Source organism: Salmo salar, chromosome 03, assembly GCF_965601325.2.
Source record: "Salmo salar chromosome 03, fSalSal1, whole genome shotgun sequence".
Taxonomy (NCBI): domain Eukaryota; kingdom Metazoa; phylum Chordata; class Actinopteri; order Salmoniformes; family Salmonidae; genus Salmo; species Salmo salar.
This window is the reverse complement of record NC_138293.1, coordinates 40,897,974-40,917,500: the sequence shown is the minus strand read 5'-3', so window position 1 is coordinate 40,917,500 and position 19,527 is coordinate 40,897,974. Positions and strand designations below refer to the sequence as shown.

At 40.7% G+C, this 19,527-nt stretch overlaps 1 protein-coding gene across 2 annotated transcripts in view; it reads right to left on the bottom strand.

Moving 5' to 3' along the window:
• Positions 1-1,035, bottom strand: part of LOC106599985 (fizzy-related protein homolog) — a 36,959-nt gene extending 35,924 nt beyond the window's left edge. For both annotated transcript variants that reach the window (XM_082973509.1, XM_014191315.3), the window contains exon 1: positions 891-1,035. The gene's annotated coding sequence lies outside the window, so the exon portion shown is untranslated. The remainder of the gene's footprint in view (positions 1-890) is intronic.
• Positions 1,036-19,527: the final 18,492 nt, after the last annotated feature.

Genomic DNA, 19,527 nt, shown 5'->3' with positions numbered 1-19,527 from the left:
TCCTTCAAATTAGAGGATTCAGCTATTTCTGCCTCACCTGTTGCTGACAGGTGTATAAAATCGAGCACACAGCCATGGAATCTCCATAGAGATTGGCAGAATAATTGTTCGTCGGGAGCTTCATGATGTGGGTTTCTATGGCAGAGCAGCTGCACACAAGCCTAAGACCACCACGCGCAATGCCAAGCGTCGGCTGGAGTGGTGATGTAGGGCCTTATGAAATCCGTTTTATTTTTTCCCAAATTCCGTTTTTTTCTGTAAATGTTTCAAAAGTCTGTGTTTTATGGTTTACTCTAATTTTATCATCAGAAAGTGTCTAATAATGTGAATGAATAAAATATCAACAATTTAATAAGATATAACAGTACATTTGCAATGCAACACATAGCACAATTTTGTTAATCAAGGCAAGTGCTTCAATAGAGTTCTACTAAGTGTTTCATTATAAATGAAAAAAAGTAAATCAAGAATCTAGGCAACAATGCAGAAATCTTCTCCTGTTTTGGCATTGCTTACTGATGTTGTTCTCTCTAAACTAAGTCCAAGGGTCTATGTTACAATTTTAATTGGCAGAAAGACTAATGTTAGATCTCTAGTTCAAGAATGCCGGATAGCACCTTGAACTAGCTAGTCATATTATAGTTAAAGACTTGAGCCAATATGAAAGCCACTTTCAAACACCGTCAAAAAATACAATTATTCGACGACACTAAAGCCACTGATTGTAAAAAGCTAACTACAATTAACACGATAAAGCCATGCTAATCATAAATCACATAGCTGTTCCCTTCGCTGACCAGTAACGTTAGTACCGCGCTAACGTTAGCAACCTATCAATCTCCAAACGTTCGAACTTGTTTCTCACACCAACATTTTTCTAATTGACCTACCGTGCGGCGTGAAAGACTCTCAGTTATGCACTGAATCGGAGATTATTGTTTGTCTGGCGAGATTTATGTGGAGAAAAAATATATATATTCTTGATTCTCCAGCCCAGACTGAGACTGTTTTCACCAACAAACGCTTGACTGGGATTCGCAAAGGAACATGGGAAATACGCGGTGACGTCACTTTTTTTGAATCACACATTTTGCGTTGTCAAGGGAACAGACAGGCAGAAGTGATTCTGACGAGTCATGGGTAACTGCATACATGATGGGGTGTGTCTGAAAGTGGGTGTGTCAATTAGAAGTGGGAGGATCAACATAAGTAGGTGTAAAGAAAAGGAATCAGCTAATTGGGCAGATTTGTTGCCACTCAAGACAGTTTTTCGTGGCTGATTGGGCTGCATGACCAGTCAATTGTTGACAACTGTAGCATTTTAGTTAAGGCTAACCCGAACACTTTTCCTAGCCTTAACCTCATTCTCCTAATCTGCTGCTCATTCTACATAAACCCAACCCTTTTCCTAATGTTAAACTAATTCTCTTTAATTCTTCTAACCTGCCAAGTTATTTATCCTAACCTTCTATTCATTTTAGCTAAGCCTAACCCTTTTCCTGTCAATGCGCTAAATTGATATCAATAATGATCGCCATTGACTACACCACTGCTGTCATCCTTACCTCCAAGCGTTTATTCAAATTGGATCATCTTTGGATGCCACCAGCAGTTGCACCATTGGAAGACATAGCTTGGACCGTAGCCTACAAAAGCCTATTCCTGCTCTTTTCCCTAGATCAATCAAACACATTTGGTATGTCATCATTGTGGTCTCTGACTTAATGTCAGACTTGCTCATGTTGAATAAATTTAAACTTGCTCTATTTTTCAAAGCTGTTTGAATGTCATTGAGAAAACAGAGAAGTGTCAAAGATGTTTTTTTTTCGCAAGCATCCTTTCTGAATTTAAAATTAATCCTCGAGGTAATAATCACATTTTTCAAAAGTATCTAATCTGATTATAATATTTTTGCTGGTAATGTAACGGATTACAGTTTTTGCAATCGCTTACATGTAATCCGTTACTCTCCAACCCTGTATGGACAATACACTTCTGTCAATCAAATTCGACCCACAAAATCAATTTAGCAATGCCAGTATACCATAAACACGCTTCAAATACGAACTGTTCCATTTACAGTAATGAAAACCAATAGGCATACCAAGAAAACCATAATAGAATGTAGCATACCGAGATGTATGCATACGCAGGGGCATCATTTGGGTTCTTGCATTGGAATTATATTGAATTCTGCTTAAATCACGCTGTACCACAGTAAACATACGAGTAAAAAAAATGCTTTAGACCAAGAAGTGACAGGTTGAATGGCACGAAATCTCGCAGCGCTCTATCAGCACAATGGACAGTGCCCTACACACTTAGCCTGTTATGGCTAGGGGGCAGTATTTTCACGGCTGGATAAAAAACGTGCCCGATGTAATCTGGTTACCACTCCTACCCAGTAACTAGAATATGCATATACTTATTACATATGGATAGAAAACACCCTAAAGTTTCTAAAACTGTTTGAATGGTGTCTGTGAGTATAACAGAACTAATTTGGCAGGCAAAAACCTGACAAGGTTTCAGGCAGGAAGTGGCCTGTCTGACAAGGTGTCGTTCTTCTTGTCTCTGTTTATTGAAGAGTGAGGATCTTAGCTCTCCCGTGACACTTCCTACGGCTGCCATAGGGTCTCAGAAGGCGGTAAAAAGCTGAATCGTGGCTTTGCAGGCTCTGGCTGAAACAAAGTAGCGTTTGGGTAGTGGCTGGTTACAGTACTGTGAGACTCAGGCGCATGCCCGCGTCGACCGAATGCTTTGTTTTCTTTCCTCTGTTTAGCTAAAAGGAGATTCCCGGTCGGAATATTGTCGCTTTTTTACGAGAAAAATTGCATAAAAATGGATTTTAAACAGCGGTTGACATGCTTCGAAGTACGGTAATGGAATATTTCGATTTTTTTTGTCACGAATTGCGCCACCCTGATTTACCATTTCAGATAGTGTCTGGGACGCACGAACAAAACGCCGCTATTCGGATATAACGATGGATTATTTTGGACCAAACCAACATTTGTTATTGAAGTAGCAGTCCTGGGAGTGCATTCTGACGAAGACAACAAAAGGTAATCAAACTTTTATAATAGTAAAGCTGATATTGGTGAGTGCTAAACTTGCCGGGTGTCTAAATAGCTAGCCCGTGATGCCTGGGCTATGTACTTAGAATATTGCAAAATGTGCTTTCACCAAAAAGCTATTTTAAAATCGGACATATCGAGTGCATAGAGGAGGTCTGTATCTATAATTCTTAAAATAATTGTTATGCTTTTTGTGAACGTTTATCGAGAGTAATTTAGTAAAATGTTAGCGAATTCCCCGGAAGTTTGCGGGGGGTATGCTAGTTCTGAACGTCACATGCTAATGTAAAAAGCTGGTTTTTGATATAAATATGAACTTGATTGAACAAAACATGCATGTATTGTATAACATAATGTCCTAGGGTTGTCATCTGATGAAGATCATCAAAGGTTAGTGTTGCATTTAGCTGTCTTCTAGGTTTTTGTGACATTATATGCTAGCTTGAAAAATGGGTGTCTGATTATTTCTGGCTTGGTACTCTGCTGACATAATCTAATGTTTTGCTTTCGTTGTAAAGCCTTTTTGAAATCGGACAGTGTGGTTAGATAAAGGAGAGTCTTATCTTTAAAATGCTGTGAAATAGTCATATGTTTGAAAAATGGAAGTTTTTGTATTTTAGAGGAGTTTGTATTTCGCGCCACGCCCATCATTGGATAATGGAGCAGGTGTTCCGCTAGCGGAACGTCTAGATGTAAGAGGTTTTAAAGCAAGATTTAGATTTTTTTTTTTAAACCCAGCTAGATTGTTTCAATCTTACCTTTTCAAATGAGTTGCAGCTTCCTTGATGCTGTGTGAAACTTCCTCAGTAATCTATCATTCCATTCTCCCGAAATCTTCTTATAAGATCCCCCTCAAATGCCAGTTGGATTAGCTGACCTTTCTTCGGGTGTATAGCATGTTTCTTCTGTGATACCTGAACACGTTTGTCAAAGTGGAAAATTCGTTGTCGCGTGTAGCTCACATGTAGCACGGATCAGCTATCTATGGAGGAGTGCTATGGAGGAACTGAGAATGTCGGAGAAAGAGAGGGACCCTGATGAAGAGCTTCTGCCCTGTCTGACAGATTGACTTTCACCCTGGCTGTAGGCCTACTATACAGTCGATGCACCCTTTGCTCAAGGCAAACTGACTTTTCTTACCAAACATCCAAAGCTGACTAGAGACACAATTATTTTCCCATCGTTCATTTGTCGTTCATTGATGACTCATATATTTTGTTAACAAGAGGACCACAATAGAAATACGTTTGTACACTTTTTTGTGTTATCCTGGATGATTTTCAATTGCATTGTATACACGTGGTTCTATTGTGTTTTTTAAATGGTCAAATAAATCATATCATATAAAACTATGGTGGAAGGAAACTCTCTCTCACCCATGTTTACACCAATCAAAGCTTTTTAACTTTAGTAGTACATGTAAGAATCAGTTAGCTAGCCAGCCTTTTTTCCTGTTCACTTGTGATAGCTATTGATAGTGATGCACAAGATAGGCCTTTTTGAAACATCGCCATCTTGTTAACCAGCCAGATTCAGTAGCTTGAAGCTGCCCCAAAAGTTTGAAAACACTATTCGAATTTTGCCCAAAGATTGCCAGTTCAGAATGGGAACCAGAGTGCCCGCCTCAGCTAACGCAATTCGATGCTAGTAACAATCACTTACCTTAATTGGCGGTTTATTTAAGCTGACCGCTTCTGCTCTCACATCCTGCTGCCGCTTGCTTCTACTGCTAGTATGTGTTTTCTTATTTTGCTCCCACCACCACCCCAGCCTTCACCTGTTAGGTTCTGTTATCCTGCTGAGGGGATTGGCATAGTTTACTGTGCTCACTGCTTGTAGGTAATTTTATATATTGACACTTTACTTGGGCAGTGAGCTACCCTGAAGGAGCAGAGCCTATATTGCATAAACTTGCATTATTCATTATTTAATAAATGGTTAAACATGTTTATTCTACGTGGTGTTTCATTTCTACACCTTGGTTCAAGAACATACATCTAGTGTAATATAATTACTTTGGCAGCGATTACAGCCTCGAGTCTTCTTTGGTATGATGCTACAAGCCTGGCACACCTGTATTTGGGGAGTTTCTCCCATTCTTCTCTCCAGATCCTCTCAAGCCCTGTCAGGTTGGATGAGGAGTGTTGCTGCATAGCTATTTTCAGGTCTCTCTAGAGATTTTAGATCAGGTTCAAGTCTGGGCTCTGGCTGGGCCACTCAAGGACATTCAGAGACTTGTCCCGAAGCCACTGCTGCAGTGTCTTGGGTGTGTGCTTAGGGTCATTGTACTGTTGGAAGGTGAACCTTCACCCCAGTCTGAGGACCTGAACACTCTGAAGCAGGTTTTCATTAAGGATCTCTCTGTATTTTGCTCCACCGTACACAGAAATGCTGATTTTAGGCAGCACTAAAAAGGCAGGGCAGGCCAGGGCTCATGTCTGGAGTATTCGTTGCAGTGTGTAATTCAGTGTAGCTTACAGTAGCTTGTTTTACACCATCCCAGCAGGTCAAAAGACTCAGGGCTGAAACAAAATCATTTGGGGCTACAGCTCCAAAACCTCGAGTCTGGTGATTGAAATATTATTAAAGTGACCAGTGTTCGTGAAGAGGGCACAACAAAAACCATTCCCCCTCAGGAGACTGAAAAAATTTGGCATGGGTCCTCAGATCCTCAAAAGGTTCTACAGCTGCACCATCGAGAGCATCCTGACGGATTGCATCACTGCCTGGTTTGGCAACTGCCCGGCCTCTGACCGCAAGGCACTACAAAGGGTAAGTGCTTACGCCCCAGTACATCACTGGGGCCAAGCTTCCTGCCATCCAGGACCTCTATACCAGGAGGTGTCAGAAGAAGGCCATAAGAATTGTCAAAGACTCCAGCCACCCTAGTCATAGACAGTTCTCTCTTCTCCCGCACGGCAAGCGGTACCGGAGTGCCAAGTCTAGGTCCAAAAGACAGCTTCTACCCCCAAGCCATAAGACTCCTGAACATCTAATCAAATGGCTACCCAAACTATTTGCATTCCCCCCCTTTTACACTGCTGCTACTCTCTGTTATTATCTATGCATAGTCACTTTAATACCTCCTACATGTACATATTATTCAACAAAAAGTTCATTTGTGGAATTTCTTTACTTCTTAATACTTTTGAGCCAATCAGTTGTGTTGTGACAAGGTAGGGGTGGTATACAGAATATATAATTGCCATAATTGGTAAAAGACCAGGTCCATATTACGGCAAGAACAGCTCAAATAAGCAAAGAGAAACGACAGTCCATCATTAGTTTAAGACATGAGGGTCAGTCAATTCGGAAAATGTCAAGAACTTTGAAAGTTTCTTGGAGTGCAGTTGCAAAAACCATCAAGCACTATGATGAAACTGGCTCTCATGAGGACCGCCACAGGAAAGGAAGACGCAGAGTTACCTCTGCTGCAGAGCATAAATTAATCAAAGTTAATTGCACCTCAGATTGCAGCCCAAATAAATGCTTCACAAAGTTCAAGTTCAGACACATCTCAACATCAACTGTTCAGAGGAGACTGCGTAAATCAGGCCTTCATGGTCGAAATGCTGCAAAGAAACCACTACTAAAGGACACCAATAATAATAAGAGACTTGCCAAGAAACACGAGTAATGGACATTAGATTGGTGGAAATCTGTCCAAATTTGCGATTTATGGTTCAAACTGCCATGTGTTTGTGAGACGCAGAGTAGGTGAACGGATGATCTCCGCATGTGTGGTTCCCACTGTGAAGCATGGAGAAGGAGGTGTGATGGTGTGGGGGTGCTTTGCTGGTGACACTGTCTGTGATTTATTTAGAATTCAAGGCACACTTAACCAGTGTGGCTACCACAGCTTTCTGCAGCGATACGCCATCCCATCTGTTTTGCTCTTAGTGAGACTATCATTTGTTTTTCAACAGGACAATGACCCAAAACATACTTCCAGGCTGTGTAAGGGCTATTTGACCAAGAAGGAAAGTGATGGAGTGCTGCATCAGATGACCTGGCTTCCACAATCACCCGACCTCAACCTAATTGAGATGGGTTGGGATGAGTTGGACCGCAGAGTGAAGGAAAAGCAGCCAACAAGTGCTCAGCATATGTGGGAACTCCTTCAAGACTGTTGGAAAAGCATTCCTCATTAAGCTGGTTGAGAGAATGCCATGAGTTTGCAAAGCTGTCCTCAAAGCAAAGGGTGGCTACTTTGAAGAATCTCAAATATATTTTGATTCAACACTTCTTTTTACGTGTTTATTCATGTTTTCACTATTTTTCTACAATATAGAAAATAATAAAAATAAAGAAAAACCCTTGAATGAGTAAGTGTGTCCAAACTTTTGACTGGTACTCTATATTGCCCTTCTTGGAGAGTTTTAGTTTATGTTGAAAGTTACCATTGCACACAAGCGATGAGGGCCGACGCTTCAAATGACAGACACAATTATTTACTGACAACTACTAAGTCCTTTACGACCTCAACCTAATTGAGATGGGTTGGGATGAGTTGGACCGCAGAGTGAAGAAAAAGCAGCCAACAAGTGCTCAGCATATGTGGGAACTTTTTCAAGACTGTTGGAAAAGCATTCCTCATGAAGCTGGTTGAGAGAATGCCATGAGTTTGCAAAGCTGTCCTCAAAGCAAAGGGTGGCTACTTTGAAGAATCTCAAATATAAAATATATTTTGATTTGTTTAACACTTTTTCAGTTACTACATGATTCCATATGTGTTATTTAAGAGTTTTGATGTCTTCACTATTATTCTACAATGTAGAAAATAGTAAAATAAAGAAAAACCCTTGAATGAGTAGGTGGGTCTAAAGCTTTGACTGGTACTGTATATTGGAAATTCATGTATACTGAGAGAGATTTGGACAATTATTCAAACAATCAATCTTTATTTAACATTGATTAATTATTGCAATAATGAGACTGGTCGACCCAACACTCTTGAGTGTTGGACCGAGAGCCTAACCTTTACAGAGGAATCGTGGTTCTAATATAGCTGACACTAAAATGTTTTGTCATGGCTGGTTGCACCCCTCTAATGCAGATCGGGGGGGATCATAAGCCATTTTTGGGTTAATCTCGTGGTTCATCTCGTGTACCTGGTGTTGTTTTAACCACCAACCCGATTAGTTTCCCAAATACAAGTGTCATGACGTTGGCCTGTGGGTAAGGTTTGTGACCCCCCCATAAACACCTTTCTCCCTTCCCCTCTCTCTCTGACCCTACTGAAGGACTTTTGAATAGCCTTTGTTAAATATAGAGAGTCTGGGAACATCAAACAAGTTGGGGGAAAGGAACCATATTTCGGTAACAGAACCAGTTGGAAATATGCGTTGGAACTTAATGAGTATGGATGTCAGTTCGGTTGTCATCTGAGACAGGACGACATAAACTGTACCTTGGAAAGTCTACACATTCTAGTTATCAGATTCACATGGAGATGTTGTGCAATTTAAATGTTTGATATTGAAACTGTTTTTTAGGAGTTTAAATGTAATTTTAGCTTCCAAATGAGAGAATTGGGTTTTCATAAGGAAAGAGCCCTGACCAATCAGTGGCCCGCCCCTGTGAAGAGACAGGGGTTATAAATGATGAAACACACCCTTCTCCCCTCGCCACTATATAAGTCAGTGACGAAAATTGAATCTGTCTGTTCCGGGTACGTGAGGTCTGCAGCCTCTGCGTTAAAAGGACACACATGTCAAGTACAGATCTAAGCCAACCTCGGCGTGAGCTTTGGTTGCAAATGGTATGAACTTTGAACCCTTATTCACTACAGAAATGATACTTCCTAGCCGTTGAGTTAGCAGCGGCAGCTGTAGACGTGGGCTAGGAAAGGACGGACGACGGATCCATTTTACCACCAGTGACATTCTTCCGAGGACTGGAAGATCTCTGTTGGCCAACACGGCCAGCATCTACGACCAACCTACCGAAGCTCAGCTCAGAGTAAATATTTATTGCATTTTCCTTTTCCAAATGGCCGGTAATTTAGAATGCATACGATATTGTATTTACAATGGCATAGCTGCTTTCTTCGTTCCTCAGTCTTCCCACTCTTTCATTCAAGCCCAACCCCCTTTCTTTGTGAAACAAGCCGCCATGCCAGTTTAGCCCACAAGGGCACATTCTCCTATCATTTCCTTGCAACCATATCTGTTTGTCTATGCATTTCTGTGAATTACTTAGATTAGTTAATAAATGATTTTAAAGACAATTGATGTATGGATGACTCATAGTGAAGACTGGGTTCGTGCAGATAACCAACAATTTACGACGTTTGGAATGAGATTGACGTGAGGTAAACTAACACATCATTAAAGGAGGCTAATCGATCAGATATTATAATATCTGAAAGTTATATTAGGAAAATTATAACTTTGTAATCTGAATATTTTCCTTGGTGCCCCGACCTTCTAGTTAATTACAGTTACATGATTAATCAGTTTAATAGCGTAATAATAATTACAGAGAGTTATTTGATAAACATGTCTTCCGTTTTAATGATGCCAAAGACACGACACAAGAATGATTAGAAACAATGAGGGATTGTTCTACTCCTAAACTATCTCTAGTAAATCCCATGTCCTTGATCATACGCCCAGATTAGCTGCAGGGAGCTAGTGTGGAGACCATAAAAACACAGCATTAGTAGAACAGAAATGTTTTACTATTTGTTAAGTATTAATTGTTAACTATTAATTATTTAAAAATCTGGTAAATTGTCACGACTTCCGCCGAAGTCGGCTCCTCTCCTGGTTCGGGCGACGTTCGGCGGTCGACGTCACCGGCTTTCTAGCCATCGCCGCTCCATTTCTCATTATTCCATTTGTTTTGTCTGGTTTCATACACACCTGGTTTTCATTCCATAATCAACTGCATGTGTTTAGTCCTCTGTTCCCCTCCATGTCTTTGTGTGTAATTGTTTATTGTTGAGGGTGGTATTTGTTACTTGTATTATTCCAGGCGTTGCAACTTTGTTTTTGATCGTATTTTGGCACTTGTTTTGTTATGTGCTGTATCATATTATTACCGGTATTAAAGTGTGCCTGTTATTTATACTCCGCTCTCCTGCATTTGACTTTGCCTCCATACACCTCTCCTGACATAAATATGTAATTTTTCTCTCACATTTCCCCCATTTTCAGATTTCTCTCAATTTAAAAAAAAATTACAAAGTTTCAAAAGACATTAAAAATATCATAAATATTTCTAAGTCAGAGTACATTTTTCATAATGTTGATACTGAGCATACTCCCATTGATCAGCATGGTAGAAATAACTATTTCCATCCCTATAGCGCCATCTGTAGGAACACTAATTAGCATATCTTGTTGGACAAATCCAGGTAGTGGCTCTCGGTGTCACACCCTGATCTGTTTCACCTGTCTTGTGCTTGTCTCCACCCCCCACCAGGTGTCTCCCATTTGTTCCCATTATTCCCTGTGTATTTATACCAGTGTCCTATCTGTCTGTTGCCAGTTTGTCTTGTCAAGTCAAGCCAAGCCAAGCAGTGTGTTTTTCCATGCTCCTCTTTTTCGTAGTTTCTGTTTTTCTAGTCCTCCCGGTTCTGACCCTTTGCCTGCCCTGACACTGTACCCGCCTGCCTGACCATTCAGCCTGCCCTCAAGCCTGCCTGTCGCCCTGTACCTTCTGGACTCTGACCTGGTTTATGAATTTCTGCCTGTCCTCAACCTGCCTCTTGCCTGCCCCTTGTTTTTCAATAAATATCAGAGACTCAAACCATCTGCCTCCGGTGTCTGCATCTGTGTCTCGCCCTGTGTCTCACATAAACCTGCTATACAGTGAGGGAAAAAGGTATTTGATCCCCTGCTGATTTTGTACGTTTGCCCACTGACAAAGAAATTATCAGTCTATAATTTTAATGGTAGGTTTATTTGAACAGTGAGACAGAATAACAACAAAAACATCCAGAAAAACGCATGTCAAAAATGTTAGAAATTGATTTGCATCACACAAGCACTGATATTAAACCCTTTCTCCAATTCTGAGTCTCCTCCTACACATCTGAACAGCCAATGCATCTCTGTTGCTAGACAGAACCTTAGTGATATCTGTTCTTCCTCACTTCATCTGACTTGACCTCTGCCCCAAAGTACTCACTCCCCCCAACTCAAAGCTGTCATGCTGTCTTCTCCTCCCAGAGGATCCCTCCCATAGGATCCCTGATGGCTAACAATAGCATATCCTTACATAATGTAAACATTATACATTACCCTCTCTCCCTCAGTGACATGAATAAGTATATTTCATATTCTCAGAACCCAACAGTCTCCTCCGGAACAATAGCTTCCTACTGTTCAACTTACATAAACTTGGAAATGACTTATAAAATGAACAAGCAATGATAACAAAACATGAATAAAAGATAAAACATGATTAACATTGAGGTTTACAAACTCAGAGACGTATGGCCTCTGTTCTATAGTCACACTATGCACACTCTTATTTCCATTTCTCATAGAACACTGATAATAACGTGTCCAATGGATCTGTTTACTTCTTCCAGTTCAACGTTCTCGTTCTGGTGCCTAAGAGAGTGATAGCACAAGACTTGAAAAGCAAAAAGAAACACAAGACACAACAGCATTAATAACGTGTTAAGATATGCACAATTATATATGCATGTAAACCCAAAGTTTGATAATATGACAATTCCCACTCTCTCTTTGCCTGACTATGCCTTCAGGATACTTTTCTGCTGAGTTTGACAAAAATGAAAGCCCTAAAAAGCCTCCTCATGCTTTCACCCAGTCTTCCCCGTCAGACCACAGGATCCAAGAGGGGTTCCCAAGCCATGTCATTCTGACTTTCCTCTCCATCTCCTTCTTCCACCTGATAGTATCCCTAATCGGCGCTACATCCTCTTGAGGTAACTCAGCACTGTATATGCTTTCACATCAGAATATTGTCCAGAGTACAATTACCCTAACATCTATCCTTTCATCTGATGCATTAACAAATAAAGCAACTAACCCAACCTAACAATAGCGGTTAAAGTAGCTCCCAGACCCAATCATTTGCATGTCTATAGGTGAATCTACTCTCTCTCTCTCTCTTTAGCTCTGCTTCCTCTGTCATGGTGACTTCAAGCTCACACGTTATGCAGCTGGATCTCACTTCACGTGAGAAGTGTGAACCCACTGATGAGAGACATGACGATCTTTACCACTGCAGGTGCTGTAAGGAGTACTGTGTGTGGACCAGACCAACGCTGTCCCAACACCCCCGCCTGGTGTATCTTGATGTACACTCAATCTCCAGAATTCAGCCCGTGCCCTCGGTTATCTCCTGCTCTTCATGTGCCACTTCCACCTGGGAATATACACACTGCAACGCATGGGTCATTTCCTGACAACATACTCTCCCATTACAGCTAGATCACTAATTTCTGACGTGAATAACAGCCCCCGGTACTCCTATCGTTCTTCCAGTTACCAGCTACCAAGCCATGTGACATGAGTCCTCATAAAATTAGTTCCCAACAATGCTACTAAAGTAACCCCTGCTACTACTGACTATAGCCTCCTTCAATTACTGTCCCTACAGCGACAGCCGGGAGAATAACTACTGTGTGGAAAGAGATTAGTGATGTTGGAATAATATCCAACCTCTGAGTCACAGTTTTCTTGAAAGTTGACAATAGTGTCTGAAATGCCAACTACTGTATATATCTGCTACTTTCACCATGATCTGGATATGTGTAATAGTCTCTATATTGTGCAGTTAACTGTCCTCCCTCTCCTACAAGCTATTTCCTGTAACAATATAGATAGAGCTGTGTCATTCCCAGAGACTATCACCACAACCTTAATTTATGATTCCCCACAGATCTCCACCCCAGTCACATTCCATCCCACTTAACAGTCTGATGTAAACATTCTGTCTCAAACACAGGCCTCATGTGTACCTCACCTCCTGTTACAGATACATTTGCAAATATATCATTCTATCTAACCCATAACACAATAGTCACTCTTATAACGCACTGCTAAAGTTATAAACATACTAAAACATTCTCAAATCAATTAGTCAATATACATCAGTCCCTTCTCTGGAACACTGATCTCTCTTATGTTCCACAAAACCTAAAAACATTGACTTAAACAGGGAAAAGAGAAAATACAGTGGGGCAAAAAAGTATTTAGTCAGCCACCAATTGTGCAAGTTCTCCCACTTAAAAAGATGAGAGAGGCCTGTAATTTTCATCATAAGTACACTTCAACTATGACAGACAAAATGAGAAAAAACAATCCTGAAAATCACATTGTAGGATTTTTAATTAACTTATTTGCAAATTATGGTGGAAAATAAGTATTTGGTCAATAACAAAAGGTTATCTCAATACTTTGTTATATACCCTTTATTGGCAATGACACAGGTCAAACGTTTTCTGTAAGTCTTCACAAGGTTTTCACACACTGTTGCTGGTATTTTGGCCCATTCCTCCATGCAGATCTCCTCTAGAGCAGTGATGTTTTGGGGCTGTCGCTGGGCAACACGGACTTTCAACTCCCTCCAAAGATTTTCTATGGGGTTGAGATCTGGAGACTGGCTAGGCCACTCCAGGACCTTGAAATGCTTCTTACGAAGCCACTCCTTCGTTGCCCGGGCGGTGTGTTTAGGATCATTGTCATGCTGAAAGACCCAGCCACGTTTCATCTTCAATGCCCTTACTGATGGAAGGAGGTTTTCACTCAAAATCTCACGATACATGGCCCCATTCATTCTTTCCTTTACACGGATCAGTCGTCCTGGTCCCTTTGCAGAAAAACAGCCCCAAAGCATGATGTTTCCACCCCATGCTTCACAGTAGGTATGGTGTTCTTTGGATGCAACTCAGCATTCTTTGTCCTCCAAACACGACGAGTTGAGTTTTTACCAAAAAGTTATATTTTGGTTTCATCTGACCATATAACATTCTCCCAATCCTCTTCTGGATCATCCAAATGCTCTCTAGCAAACTTCAGATGGGCCTGGACATGTACTGGCTTAAGCAGGGGGACACGTCTGGCACTGCAGGATTTGAGTCCCTGGCGGCGTAGTGTGTTACTGATGGTAGGCTTTGTTACTTTGGTCCCAGCTCTCTGCAGGTCATTCACTAGGTCCCCCCGTGTGGTTCTGGGATTTTTGCTCACCGTTCTTGTGATCATTTTGACCCCACGGGGTGAGATCTTGATCTCCCAGATCGAGGGAGATTATCAGTGGTCTTGTATGTCTTCCATTTCCTAATAATTGCTCCCACAGTTGATTTCTTCAAACCAAGCTGCTTACCTATTGCAGATTCAGTCTTCCCAGCCTGGTACAGGTCTACAATTTTGTTTCTGGTGTCCTTTGACAGCTCTTTGGTCTTGGCCATAGTGGAGTTTGGAGTGTGACTGTTTGAGGTTGTGGACAGGTGTCTTTTATACTGATAACAAGTTCAAACAGGTGCCATTAATACAGGTAACGAGTGGAGGACAGAGGAGCCTCTTAAAGAAGAAGTTACAGGTCTGTGAGAGCCAGAAATCTTGCTTGTTTGTAGGTGACCAAATACTTATTTTCCACCATAATTTGTAAATAAATTCATAAAAAATCCTACAATGTGATTTTCTGGATTTTTTTTCTTATTTTGTCTGTCATAGTTGACATGTACCTATGATCAAAATTACAGGCCTCTCTCATCTTTTTAAGTGAGAGAACTTGCACAATTGGTGGCTGACTAAATACTTTTTTGCCCCACTGTACATGTTTAATAATTTCACACCACTCTTGAAGCAACTAAGACTGGGGACAGAACCGTCCATCCGTTATGTTCTATGCCCATGTGATGCTGGTCTCCATGCCCGTGTCCTTCATTTTCATCCTTGGGTGTTAACGCAAGACACAGACTATGAGCCTTGTATGCAAATAATTGTACCGTATCATAAAGCAATCTTTGTGTATTGGTGTGATTTAAAATTAAAATCGGATGACATGGTAAAAGAAAAGAAAAAAGAAAAAACCTTCATGGTTGACCCAAACTATCATCCAGTGAGTTCTCTAACAACCTCCCTGTCGGAGGACACTTAAAGATAAGGTTTCTAGAGCCTCCCTAGGTCTAATAAATTTGAGCAGTGCCCCCACCCCTCACCGTTTGAGAGCAACTCTCTCTATCTGAATCATAACTAAAAAAAATTATAAACGATCCAACCCAAATTTAGAATGACAGTCCTTAGTGCTTTGCTTTGAGTCTATCCCTCGAATTCAAGCTTCTCAACCTGGAACATCACGGTTAGAATGTATATTTATAAACGGGACCTTTCATTGTTGTTAATAATATGTCATTTCCGCCCCCCCCCCCCATCCCTGTTTTCCTGTCACGAGTGGCATGGTAACGAAAGATCGGTATCTCAATGCATTCTTTTTCTAAATTGTTCACAAATCAAATCAAAGTTTATTTGTCACGTGCGCCGAATACAACAGGTGTAGACCTTATAGTGAAATGCTTACTTACAGGCTCTAACCAATAGCGCAAAAAAGGTATTAAGTGAACAATAAGTAAGTAAAGAAATAAAACAACAGTAAAAAGACAGGCTATATACAGTAGCAAGGTTATAAAAGTAGCGAGGCTACATACAGACACCGGTTAGTCAGGCTGATTGAGGTAGTATGTACATGTAGATATGGTTAACTTCTATGGGCTAGCTGGGACGCCAGCGTCTGGAGTGAACCAAGGGCTATATCTGTTCTTAGTTCTACATTCTACATTTTATAGGGGCATGCTTATTTAACTTCTATGGGCTATGTGGGACGCTAGCAGGACACAGCCAGTGAAATATCAGGGCGGAAAATTCAAAAAACAACAAAATGTCATAATTCAACTTTCTCAAACATACAACTATTTTACACCATTTTAAAGATAAACTTCTCGTTAATCTAACCACATTCTCCGATTTCAAAAAGGCTTTACAGCGAAAGCAAAACATTAGATTATGTTAGGAGAGTACATAGACAAAAATAATCACACAGCCATTTTCCAAGCAAGGACATGTGTCAATAAACCCAAAACACAGCTAAATGAAGCACTAACCTTTGACGATCTTCATCAGATGACACTCCTAGGACATTATGTTACACAATACATGTATGTTCTGTTCGATAAAGTTCATATTTATATCCAAAAACAGCATTTTACATTGGCGCGTGATGTTCAGAAAATGTATTCCCACCAAAATGTCCGGTGAATGTGCACATCAAACACTCTGAAGTTTCTAAAACTGTTTGAATGATGTCTGTGAGTATAACAGAACTCATATGGCAGGCAAAAACCTGAGATAAATCCAACCAGGAAGTGTGGAAATCTGAGGTTTGTAGTTTTTCAAGTGATTCCCTATCCAGTATACAGAGACTTAGGGTTCATTTTGCACTTCCTAAGGCTTCCACTAGATGTCACCAGTCTTTAGAATGTTGTTTCATGCTTCTACTTTGAATGGGAAGAGAATAAGAGGTCCTGGAGTCAGATGACTGAGAAAATGACATGAGCTCAGTGGCGCACGCTCCCGTGAGAGTTTTCTTTTCTTTTTTGAAGACAAAGGAATCGTCCGGTTGGAATATTATGGAAGATTTATGATAAAAACATCCTAAAGATTGATTCTATACATCGTTTGACATGTTTCTACAAACTGTAATATAACTTTTTGACTTTTCGTCTGAACTTAACTGCGCGAGCGTAGTGCATTTGGAGTACTCTACCGAACGTGCGAACAAAAAGGAGGTATTTGGACATATATATGGACTTTATCGAAACAAATTAACATTTATTGGGGAACTGCGATTCCTGGGAGTGCATTCCGACGAACATCAAAGGTAAGTGAATATTTATAATGTTATTTCTGAGTTTTGACTCCACAAAATGGCGGGTTTGCTTTCGTCTCTGAGCGCTGTACTCAGATTATTGCAGTGTGCTTTCGCTGTAAATTTTGAAATCTGACACAGCGGTTGCATTAAGGAGAAGTGTATCTATAATTCTTTGAATAACAGTTTAATATTTTATCAACGTTTATGATGAGTATTTCTGTAAATTGATGTGCTCATTCACCGGAAGTTTTGGGAGGCAAAACATTTCTGAACATTACACGACAATGTAAAATGGGGTTTTTGAATATAAATATGAACTTTATCGAGCAAAACATACATGTATTGTGTAACATGAAGTCCTATGAGTGCCATCTGATGAAGATCATCAAAGGTTAGTGATTCATTTTAGCTGTATTTCTGGTTTTTGTGACGCCTCTCCTTGCTTGGAAAATGGCTGTGTGGTTTTTCTTGTCTAGGTGCTGCCCTAACATAATCTAATGCTATGCTTTCGCTGTAAAGCCTTTTTGAAATCGGACAATGTGGTTGGATTAACGAGAAGTTCATCTTTAAAATGCTGTAAAATAGTTATATGTTTGAGAAATTTGAATTATAAGATTTTTGTTGTTTTGAATTTGGCGCCCTGCTATTTCACTGGCTGTTGAATAGTGTGTCCCGCGGGTGGGACGCTAGCGTCTTACTCACGTCGGCTACGGAGAGCGTGATCACACAGTCATCCGGAACAGCTGATGCTGTCATGCATGCCTCAGTGTTGCTTGCCTCGAAGCGTGCATAGAAGTGATTTAGCTCGTCTGGTAGGCTCATGTCACTGGGCAGCTCGTGGCTGTGCTCGTGGCTTTGTAGTCTGTAATAGTTTGCAAGCCCTGCCACATGAGATTAGCATCAGAGCCGGTGTAGTATGATTCAATCTTAGCCCTGTATTGACACTTGCCTGTTTGATGATTCGTCGCAGGGCATAGCAGGATTTCTTGTAAGCTTCCGGGTTAGAGTCCCGCACCTTGAAAGCGACAGCTCTACCTTTTAGCACAGTGCGAATGTTGCCTGTAATCCATGGCTTCTGGTTGGGGTATGTACTTACAGTCACTGTGAGGACGACGTCCTCGATGCACTTATTGATAAAGCCAGTCACTGATGTGGTGTACTCCTCAATGCCATCGGAAGAATCCCGGAACATGTTCCAGTCTGTGATAGCAAAACAGTCCTGTAGTTTAGCATCTCCTTCATCTCACCACTTTTTTATAGACCGAGTCACTGGTGCTTCCTGCTTGAATTTTTGCTTGTAAGCAGGAATCAGGAGGATAGAGTTGTGGTCGGACTTACCAAATGGAGGGCGAGGGGAGCTTTGTACGCGTCTCTGTGTGTGGAATACAGGTGATCTAGAATTGTTTTCCCTCTGGTTGCACATTTAACATGTTGTATAGAAATTTGGTAGAACTGATTTAAGTTTCCCTGCATTAAAACCTGTTTGGGATAGGGGGCAGTATTTTCATGCATATAATTAGTAGATGTGGATAGAAAACACTCTAAAGTTTCTAAAACTGTTTGAATGGTGTCTGTGAATATAACAGAACTCCTATGGCAGGCCAAAACCTGAGAAGATTCTATACGGGAAGTGCCCTGTCTGACCATTTCTTGTCCTTCTTTAGCCTCTCTATCGAAAATACAGCCTCTGTGCTGTAACGTGACATTTTCTAAGGCTTTCATTGGCTCTAGGAAGGCGCCAGAACGTGGAATGATAGCTCTGCAGTCTCTGGGCGAAAAACAGCAGGGGTTTTGGAGAGTGGTCCTTCTGATGACAATGACACTGGAGCGCGCGTTCATGTGACGACTCCATGTTTTTCTTTTTCTCTTTGAACGAATACGTCATCGCCCGGTTGGAATATTATCGCTATTTTATGAGAAAAATTGCATTAAAATTGATTTTAAACAGCGTTTGACATGCTTCGAAGTACGGTAATGGAATATTTTGAATTTTTTTGTCACGAAACGCGCCGGCGCGTCACCCTTTGGATAGTGACTTGAACGCACGAACAAAACGGAGGTATTTGGATATAACTATGGATTATTTCGAACCAAAACAACATTTGTTGTTGAAGTAGAAGTCCTGGGAGTGCATTCTGACGAAGAACAGCAAAGGTAATCAAATTTTTCTTATAGTAAATCTGAGTTTGGTGAGTGCCAAACTTGGTGGGTGTCAAAATAGCTAGCCGTGATGGCCGGGCTATCTACTCAGAATATTGCAAAATGTGCTTTCACCGAAAAGCTATTTTAAAATCGGACACCGCGATTGCATAAAGGAGTTCTGTATCTATAATTCTTAAAATAATTGTTATGTTTTTTGTCAACGTTTATCATGAGTAATTTAGTAAATTCACCTGAAGTTTTCGGTGGGTATGCTAGTTCTGAACGTCACATGCTAATGTAAAAAGCTGGTTTTTGATATAAATATGAACTTGATTGAACAAAACATGCATGTATTGTATAACATAATGTCCTAGGAGTGTCATCTGATGAAGATCATCAAAGGTTAGTGCTGCATTTAGCTGTGGTTTTGGTTTTTGTGACATTATATGCTAGCTTG